Raw genomic sequence first — 9,844 nt, 5'->3', positions numbered from 1 at the left:
TTATACAATATGTACGGTACATTCAGTTATTAATACCTTAATTTACCATTAGCAAATTATTATGACAATATTTCTTATGAAGTATTCATGGCGAACATGCAAATATAAAACGTTACATCTACATATTCTAAATGTCATGCAAGTCGTGGAAGAAATTACAAGTTTCAATAGCGACGTTACTCGTTTATGCTTTAAAGACAGCATATATGATATTCGGTTTTTTTCTTTACATTCAGGAGTTAACTACGCGAATTATGTAATATATATCTAGTGGATTTCTAATGGATCTCCGTGATACGACATTTTCAAGAAAGTCATATTAAGATGTATATTATGTACATAACATATATACAATTTTTACATGTAAAATTTATATAAAACTTACCTTTTTAAACAAAAAGATAAAAAAAAGGTGCCAAGTACAAGCGCAACACGTATTGTGTTATTTTTAGAAATTTTAAACTCAAATTATTTTTTTAAGGCATATATGTGTACATAACATAAGTTTTTACAAGTAAAACTTATAACTATAATAAAACTCTGCAACACTATTCTACTGTACAAAAGAAGTGATATATTAAAACAGTAGCGCCAATTGAGAAACCTAACATATATATATGATTATTGTATACTTAATATTTTTAGAATTCCTTTTTTAAGATATATATTATGTATATAACATAAGTTTTTACAAATAAATCTTATCAAATTATTTTTTTTTCAATACATATATGTACATAAGCTTTTAAAAGTAAAAATTATATAGTATTATAAAAATTTAACAGTTTATTAATAGTGTCCAATATTAAAAAAATATCCTTTTAAAGGTTATTGTTATTCACGAAAATCCTAGCTACAAAAAATGTCCATGGCATACATTTTTACAAATAAAATTTATTATTATTTATTAGAACTCTCAGTTATATGGTTATTTTACTTGTTATTATAACAAATTAATTATTATAACAATGCAATAAAAAATATTTAATACAAATAATCTTGGCGCGGCTGCACCAAAAACTATATCGAGCTAAAACTTGTTTAATACATACATGACAGCATTTTTATTATAATAAAGTGTACTTATAAATTCTCTCTATACACATACGGTGTAATGTTTTATTTAAGTTTATATAGTATTATATTAAATTATAAACCTTCACTATAGAATATTAATAGATATTGAATGTGTATATATTCTACATATTTTGATATTTTTTTATTCAAAGATGTTATTCTTATTATAATTGACGAAATGTCAATGATATCTAATTTGACTTTTATGTACATACATCTTTAATATAGTTTTTGGTGCAGCCGCGCCAAGATTATTTGTATTAAATATTTTTTATTGCATTGTTACAATAATTAATTTGTTATAATAACAAGTAAAATAACCGAGTGTTCTGAGTATAACTCTAACGAGTATAACTGAGTGTTCTAATAAATAATGATAAATTTTACTTGTAAAAATTTATGCCATGGACATTTTTTGTACCTAGGTTTTTCGTGAATAACAATAACCTTTAAAAAGATATTTTTTTAAATATTGGACACTATTAATAAACGTGTTAAATTTTTTTAATACTATATAATTTTTACTTTTAAAAGCTTATGTACATATATAAAAGAAAAATGGCTCAATGAATGGACCGCTTCGAAGGATGAGTCGTTTTTCCGTCACGGAATGCAACAACTGCCAGACAGATGGAAAAAAATAATAGCAAGCGATGGCAAACACTTTAATTAGTACACTTTTTCATGTTTTTTCATACTAAAGTCTTTTTTTGGAAGAAAAAAGGGACCGAATTAATTCATACACCTAATAACAAGTACTAATCTTATAATTCATTATTATTATGCAGCTCAAACGGTCAAAAGGATAATGTTTATGGTCGGAATTTGTTGTTTTTATGTTGTAAAAGAAAAGGGAAGGTGTAAGTTGAATAAAAAGTTGACTGTTTTTCTTTTATATCACATTTGTTACATCACGTAGAAATGTCGCAGAAATTGTACTTTGTGCACTGAGTTGCAGAAAATAGACGGAAGCAGTCGAGACAGAAGATACATTTACATTTGACTGCGCGATCGGCTACGCAAAATCATATAGACAAAGAATTAATAACTGTTTTTCAATGTTACACCTTTAACCTTTTCTAGTGGATTTCTAATGGATCTCCGTGATACGACATTTTCAAGAAAGTCATATTAAGATATATATTATGTACATAACATATATACAATTTTTACAAGTAAAATTTATATAAAACTTACCTTTTTCAACAAAAAGGTAAAAAAAAGGCGCTAAGTACAAGTGCAACACCTATTGTGTTATTTTTAGAAATTTTAAACTCAAATTATTTTTTTAAAGCATATATGTGTACATAACATAAGTTTTTACAAGTAAAACTTATAACTATAATAAAATTCTACAACACTATTCTACTGTACAAAAAAAGTGATATATTAGAACAGTAGCGCCAATTGAGAAACCTAACATATATATATAATTATTGTATACTTAATATTTTTAGAATTCCTTTTTTAAGATATATATTATGTACATAACATAAGTTTTTACAAATAAAACTTATCAAATTATTTTTCTTTCAAGAAATATATGTACATAAGTTTTTAAAAGTAAAAATTATATAGTATTATAAAAATTTAACACGTTTATTAATAATGTCCAATATTTAAAAAAATATCTTTTTAAAGGTTATTATTATTCACGAAAAAACTAGATACAAAAAATGTCCATGGCATACATTTTTACAAGTAAAATTTATCATTATTTATTAGAACACTCAGTTATATGGTTATTTTACTTGTTATTATAACAAATCAATTATTGTAACAATGCAATAAAAAATATTTAATACAAATAATCTTGGCGCGGCTGCACCAAAAACTATATCGAACTAAAACTTGTTTAATACATACATGACAGCATTTTTATTATAATAAAATGTACTTATAAATTCTCTCTATACACATACGGTGTAATGTTTTATTTAAGTTTATATAGTATTACATTAAATTATAAACCTTCACTATAGAATATTAATAGATATCGAATGTGTATACGAGGGTGGTCCGATAAGTACTTAGCCTACAAAAGAAAAACGAAAATTTTGGAAAAGTGGCGATTTATTTCTCAACATAGTCTCCTTTTAGCACGATACACTTGACCCAACGATGCTCCAACTTCTTTAACCCGTCTGAAAAATACGTTTTCTCGAGGTCTGCAAAGTAGGCCTCCGTGGCGGCGATGACCTCCTCATTCGACTCAAATTTCTGCCCGGCGAGTGACTTTTTCAAGTTTGGAAACAAAAAGAAGTCGCACGGGGCCAAATCTGGAGAATACGGTGGATGGGGCAGCAGTTCGTACCCAATTCGACCAATTTGACCGTGGCGAGGGCGGAGGTATGAGCCAGTGCGTTGTCATGGTGGAAGATCACTTTTTTCTTCGCCAAATGGGGCCGTTTTTTCTGCAATTCGGCGTCGAATTGGCCCAATAATTCGGCATAGTACAGCTCTGTGACCGTTTTGCCCTTCTCCAGGTAGTCGATGTAGATCACACCTTGTGAATCCCAGAAAACGGTGGCCATCACCTTTCCGGCCGATAGGACAGTCTTCACCTTCTTCGGAGCACGTTCGCCGGGTGAAGTCCACTGTTTCGACTGTTCCTTGGTCTCTGGTATGTACCAGATCCATGTTTCGTCGACGGTCACGAAACGACGCAGAAACTCCTTCGGATTGCGCTTAAACAGCGTCAAACACTGTTCTGAAGTGGTCTCACGATTGCGCTTGTTGTCCGGAGTGAGCAAACGCGGCACCCATCGCGCCGACAGCTTTCTCATGCCCAAAATTTCATGCAGGATATGACCCACGCGGTCTTTTGAGATGCCTACTGTCTCAGCTATCTCGCGCACCTTCAATCGGCGGTCTGCCAATACGAGATCGTGGATTTTTGTCATGTTATCCTCCATGGTAGCCGTTTTCGGGGCACCTGGGCGTGGCTCATCAAAAACCGACGTGCGACCACATTGAAACTCGTTAAACCAATTTTTGACGGTCGCCATCGAAGAAGAAGAGTCGCCGTACACAGCATCCAAGCGCTCTTTGATTTCGCTGCGCGATTTCCCTTCCAAAAACAAGATTCGAATCACCGACCGATATTGCTCTTTTTCCATTTTTCTAAAATCCACGGACACGCCCGCTTCCACACGCGGTCAAAACAAAGCTACGAGTCCGATTCGGCTGAAATTTCGACAGTAGCCGTCTACGAAAATGTACTACACGATAGTAAATTTCTCTTGCGATAGTGGCGCCATCGGGCGGTGAGGCTAAGTACTTATCGGACCGCCCTCGTATATTCTACATATTTTGATATTTTTTTATTCAAAGATGTTATTCTTATTATAATTGACGAAATGTCAATGATATCTAATTTGACTTTTATGTACATACATCTTTGATATAGTTTTTGGTGCAGCCGCGCCAAGATTATTTGTATTAAATATTTTTTATTGCATTATTATAATAATTAATTTGTTATAATAACAAGTAAAATAACCATATAACTGAGAGTTCTAATAAATAATGATAAATTTTACTTGTAAAAATGTATGCCATGGACATTTTTTGTAGCTGGGTTTTTCGTGAATAACAATAACCTTTAAAAGGATATTTTTTTTAATATTGGACACTATTAATAAACTGTTAAATTTTTATAATACTATTAGGTGCGCAACTAAGTTCTCGCTGTTTTTTTGATGAAAATGCAACTTTATTGTGAAAAAATGGTTACAAATGAATCATTCAAAATATTGCCCATCGCTAGCGACAACTTTTTCCCATCTTTCTGGCAGAGCTCGAATACCGTCACGGTAGAAGTGTTCGTCTTTTGAGGCTATCCACGAATCAAGCCATTTTGAGATGTCTTCATATGAGCGGAACTGCTGATTAGCCAGACCATGTGCCATCGAACGGAACAAGTAATAATCGGACGGCGCAATATCTGGGGAATATGGCGGGTGGGGCAGGACTTCCCATTTGAGCGTTTTTAAGTAGGTTTTAACGGGTTTGGCAACGTGAGGCCGAGCGTTGTCATGCTGTAGAATCACTTTTTCGTGCCTCTGCTCGTATTGTGGCCGCTTTTCGCGCAGTGCTCGGCTCAATCGTATCAATTGAGTTCGATACCGTTCCCCAGTGATGGTTTCGTTCGGTTTCAACAGCTCATAATAAATAACACCGCCCTGGTCCCACCAAATACACAGCAAAACCTTCGCGGCGTGAATATTCGGCCGAGCCGACGTAGAAGCATGACCGGACAGCATGACCCCATGATTTTGTTCTCTTTGGGTTGCTATAATAAATCCATTTTTCATCACCCGTAACGATGCGATGAAGAAAACCCTTCCTTTTTTGCCGCTGGAGCAGTTGTTCACAGGCGAAAAAACGACGCTCAACGTCTCTTGGCTTCAAATCATAAGGAACCCAAGTTCCTTGTTTTTGAATCATTCCCAACGCATGCAATCGCTTGGAAATGGCTTGGCGGGTAACTCCTAATGCTGAAGCAAGCTCTTTTTGCGTTTGGCACGGATCCTCATCGAGCAATGCCTCCAATTCAGCGTCTTCGAAGGTTTTTGGCCTTCCTTCACGCGAACGGTCGTCAACATCGAAATCACCGTCTTTGAAGCGACGGAACCAATCACGGCACGTTGTTTCACTTAGAGCAGCATCTGCGTAAACTTTTTGGAGTTCTCGATGCGCTTCAGCCGCCGTTTTCTTCGAATGAAAGAAGAAAAGCAACACTTCCCGCAAATGACGATTATTTGGCACAAAATCAGACATTTTCACACAACCAAAAGTATATGGCGCAAAAACAAAATCACTAATGTGTCAAAGCGGTTTGTTTACCATATGTCTAAGCTTGGTTCATGACGTTTTGGTTATGTCACAATCGACCAGCACTTACTACTGGAGCCATCTCTTGAAAAACAGCGGGAACTTAGTTGCGCACCTAATACTTAATTGATAGAAGTACTCTTTGAAAATGTACATTTCAAATTTCAAAGCAATATCTCATAAATTCCGGAAATTACAGCTCTGAGAAGCCGAGCGCGTAAAGTAGCCAGGTAACCAGGCCCGTCCCTTTTGTTCCTTGTGTTGTTGTATCTTTTCTTATAAAGTCATCGGCCCGATAGATGGGTTGTTCCCATCGTATGAATCAGGGACAATTCAAAAGAAAATGAAAATGTGTGTGTGTATGTGTGTGTGTAAAGAAATTCGAAACGCACTGTACGTACTGCATATAACGATTAGTTGAGCTCAGAACGCCGGCACATTACATCTTTATAGACGCCAATTTATTTGTTTGTTTTATTTTTTCTTAATTGAAAAAAATGTCAACATATCCGAAAGGATCTCATGAAGAGCGACACCGTGCTTCAGAACCACAAAAAAGAATTTGACGACAATCGTTTTACTGAGCAACGTGAAAGTAAAAATGTAATTTCGAGTGCATCTAAAAGAAAACTTAGCAGTGCTGATAGTTACGACATATGCTTAAGACGACATTATTTAGAAGGTCACACAAAACGCGAACGAGAGTTTTAACTCTACGGTATAGTGTCCTAAGCACTTGCATTCGGGCGCCAAAATAATTGAAATTGCTGTTTTTATTGCTGCTTGCATTTTCAATGAAGGATATTATTCAATATTGAAAATGATGAATGAATTACAGATCAGAATTGGTGAAAATACGAAATTTTTGCTGAATTGTACGATAACTCACGTATCAAGAGAGGAGAGTGCCGCAGCTTAAGCAACATCAAAGAGACTAGAACAGCTCGTAGAATGGAATTGATTCAAGAAAACGAGTTCCACGAAGAAAGTAAGCGACTATTATATGCCCCTGGAATATTTGATTAGTTTCAGATTGCTGTAAGTTTAAAAACATTACTACTCTTCTTTAAAAAAAAAACTTTAAATGCGTTTTTCTCAAAACCGTATTTTTCAGTTTTATGCCGGTAATAAAAAAAACTACTTGACGGATCGAGTTGTTCCAGAAAAAATTTGAAAGATTATTAAATTTTTTTCTATATGAACTAAAAAGTTCAGAAAAAATGTTTTTGAGTATATTTTTTTACTAGTTAAAGACAAAATTTTTGGGCGAAAATCGATTTTGTTTCTTTAAATCATTGAGAAATTATAAAAATGTTAACTTTTAGTTATTTTTTTAGTTCATCTACAAAATACATATGTAATAATTAATATCTTACTTTATTTTTTTTGTTTCAGATAAAATTACACTCGCTATTACCGACATAAGCAGACCGCACACCGACAAGCACACCGTGATTTCTGCAGCGGTAGAAACATTTGCAATTCAACGTTTAAAAAATTCTTTTTTACTATTAAAAATTTTTTTCATCTTTCAAATGTTAATAAAAATGCTATAAAAGATTCATAAATAGATATCGACCTTAAGTTAAAAAAAAATTCATGAAAAACATGTTTTTTCTGGCCTTCTAAACCAGACTACCCCCTTAATCGCAAGTTAAAATTTCAATTTAAGAACGTTATATTTACTTCAAGACTTTTAGATTTATTACTTTATGATTTACAATTTAATGATACACGATGAATTGCCACGTCTCGATGTCCTACGCCTTCCGTCCTGGCTTCCTGTTGCTCCACATCGCGGCATTCCAAGTATTGTGGCACTGAATCTACACTGTAGATACGACGCGACCAAAGATAAGATTAAATTAGCTTAACCATGTTGAAATGCGTGTTGAGCAGCACGATGAGCGTCCGATGAAATATCCCAATCAAGAATCAGCGGAATATTTTCATTACATGACGGCCAACATTACACGATACACATAAACCGCATCACGGTAAGTTTATCACTCGTCTGCGCGAAACGTAACGTTCGCTCACGAAGCGATACAACGTACAAACGAGGTCTCGACAGCTTCGGTCACCTGAAAGGTCCGCAATGTTTCAAAATGTAGATCCTTGTCATCTATCGGCCGCTAAATCGTCGGCCGGCGATTGACACTCACGTATGACCTTATCTTCCTTGCTGATTGTGATTCGCTCGAGCTTTTTATGCCTTCCCATGAATTCTTTTCTTTCTCTTCCCCTTGATATTGTGTGTTATTTATATTTTGATTTGGCAAACGATGCAAAAAGTACACGTGTCAGTAGGTTAGATATGATTCTCTTGCGACGACTGATTTAAATATTTCGAAAGTTAAGCACATCGCATGCCGAACACGATCAATTGCAAAGATTTGTACCTTCGTGCTGCATCTTCTCTCTCGTAGTCTTCGTCTTTCCCCCGCTTTCCAATCAATTCATGAATATATAGTTACTTAATTAGTAAATATAGATCACATATCTGTTTGATTTTACAAGCGTAATATCTAGGTCATCTTAAATGTAAAAATATCAAATATCATAATAATCCTCAATATAACTACTTAAGTCTATGGTCTTGTGAGATGATATAGTGAGACCACTATATTTTTTCTTACTCTAATTTATTGCACCAGTTCAGCAGTACAGCTAAAAAGAACAAACTGCACATATATCTATTCCGTTCAAAGTACCACAATTGCAACGAAATGTAAGTGAAAAAAACAAGTGTCCAGTGCGACGTCTAGTCTGTCTTAATAACCAATGGTCATTTATATTATATTGTGGTTTGTTAGCCGAGTTACGCGCCAAAATCTTACACAAAGTATTCAATTTCTCGTCGCGTGCGATATCGCATTAATCTCTCGCGCTAAAATTACGTCTCTTAGATATTGTACAATTTAAAAGCCAAACCGTTAAGCACGTCTCAATAATCGTTACTTGATACTTGTCCCACATGAGATATTCAGATCTTCAGATATTCAGATCTGAATTTTAAATTATAGATTTCAATTCTTTATTAGATTCATATAATATGCATCACATTTGTAAGCCGCTAAAATTTAACTGAAAAACTCGCATCTAATTCTAAATTCAAATTTGTGTATTTCATCTGAGGCAAATTTCAAATAACGAGTCTTTATTTAAGCCTCAGACATATGTTCCATTTTAAATGAGCTAGGAAAAAATCTCGAAAAATACGGAAGATTTTAAGAAATGTTTCAGACAAAAGTTATATGATTTCAAAAAAGACATGAAATAACTATGTCATTTTGTTTACAAATGGCATCACTTTCGAAATATTCACTGATCATTACTTAAATAGATATCCCAATTTTTCATTATATCATCTTTTTCTACCAATTAATTTGAATAACTTTTGTCTGAAACATTTTTTTATTTGCCTAATATTTTTTGAGATATTTAGGGAAAATTTGATAACTTTTTTATATTTATCTCACGATATCCCGCTAACTATTTGTCAGAAGAAAAAGTGGTACTAGATTTTTTTGCTCTACTTGGTCTTAAGAATATATTATTGCAATAGTCCTAACTTTTGTTAACTTATCGACCTTTGGAAATTTCAAAATCATCAAATTAATAAATGTCAAGTCGCTATTATAAACAAAAGTTGTTAAAATTTATTAGTAGGAAAGATGATACAATAAAAAATTGGGGTTTCCATTTAAGAAAAGTAACGATCAGTAAATATCGAATCAGTAAATCTTGACAGTAACGCCATTTGTAAACAAAATGATATAGTTGTTTGTTGTTTTATATTCCCTATGAAATTATGCAAGTTTTGTCTGAAACATTTCTTAATATCTTTCATATTTTTTAAATGTTTTGCCTGGTTCATTTAAAATGGAACACCCTATATATTATCCTAACTGAATAACTTAAATAAAAG

The sequence above is a fragment of the Harpegnathos saltator genome, unplaced genomic scaffold (assembly GCF_003227715.2).
Source record: "Harpegnathos saltator strain DR-91 unplaced genomic scaffold, Hsal_v8.6 scaffold846, whole genome shotgun sequence".
Classification (NCBI taxonomy): Eukaryota; Metazoa; Arthropoda; class Insecta; order Hymenoptera; family Formicidae; genus Harpegnathos; species Harpegnathos saltator.
Note: the sequence above shows the minus strand (reverse complement) of the source record.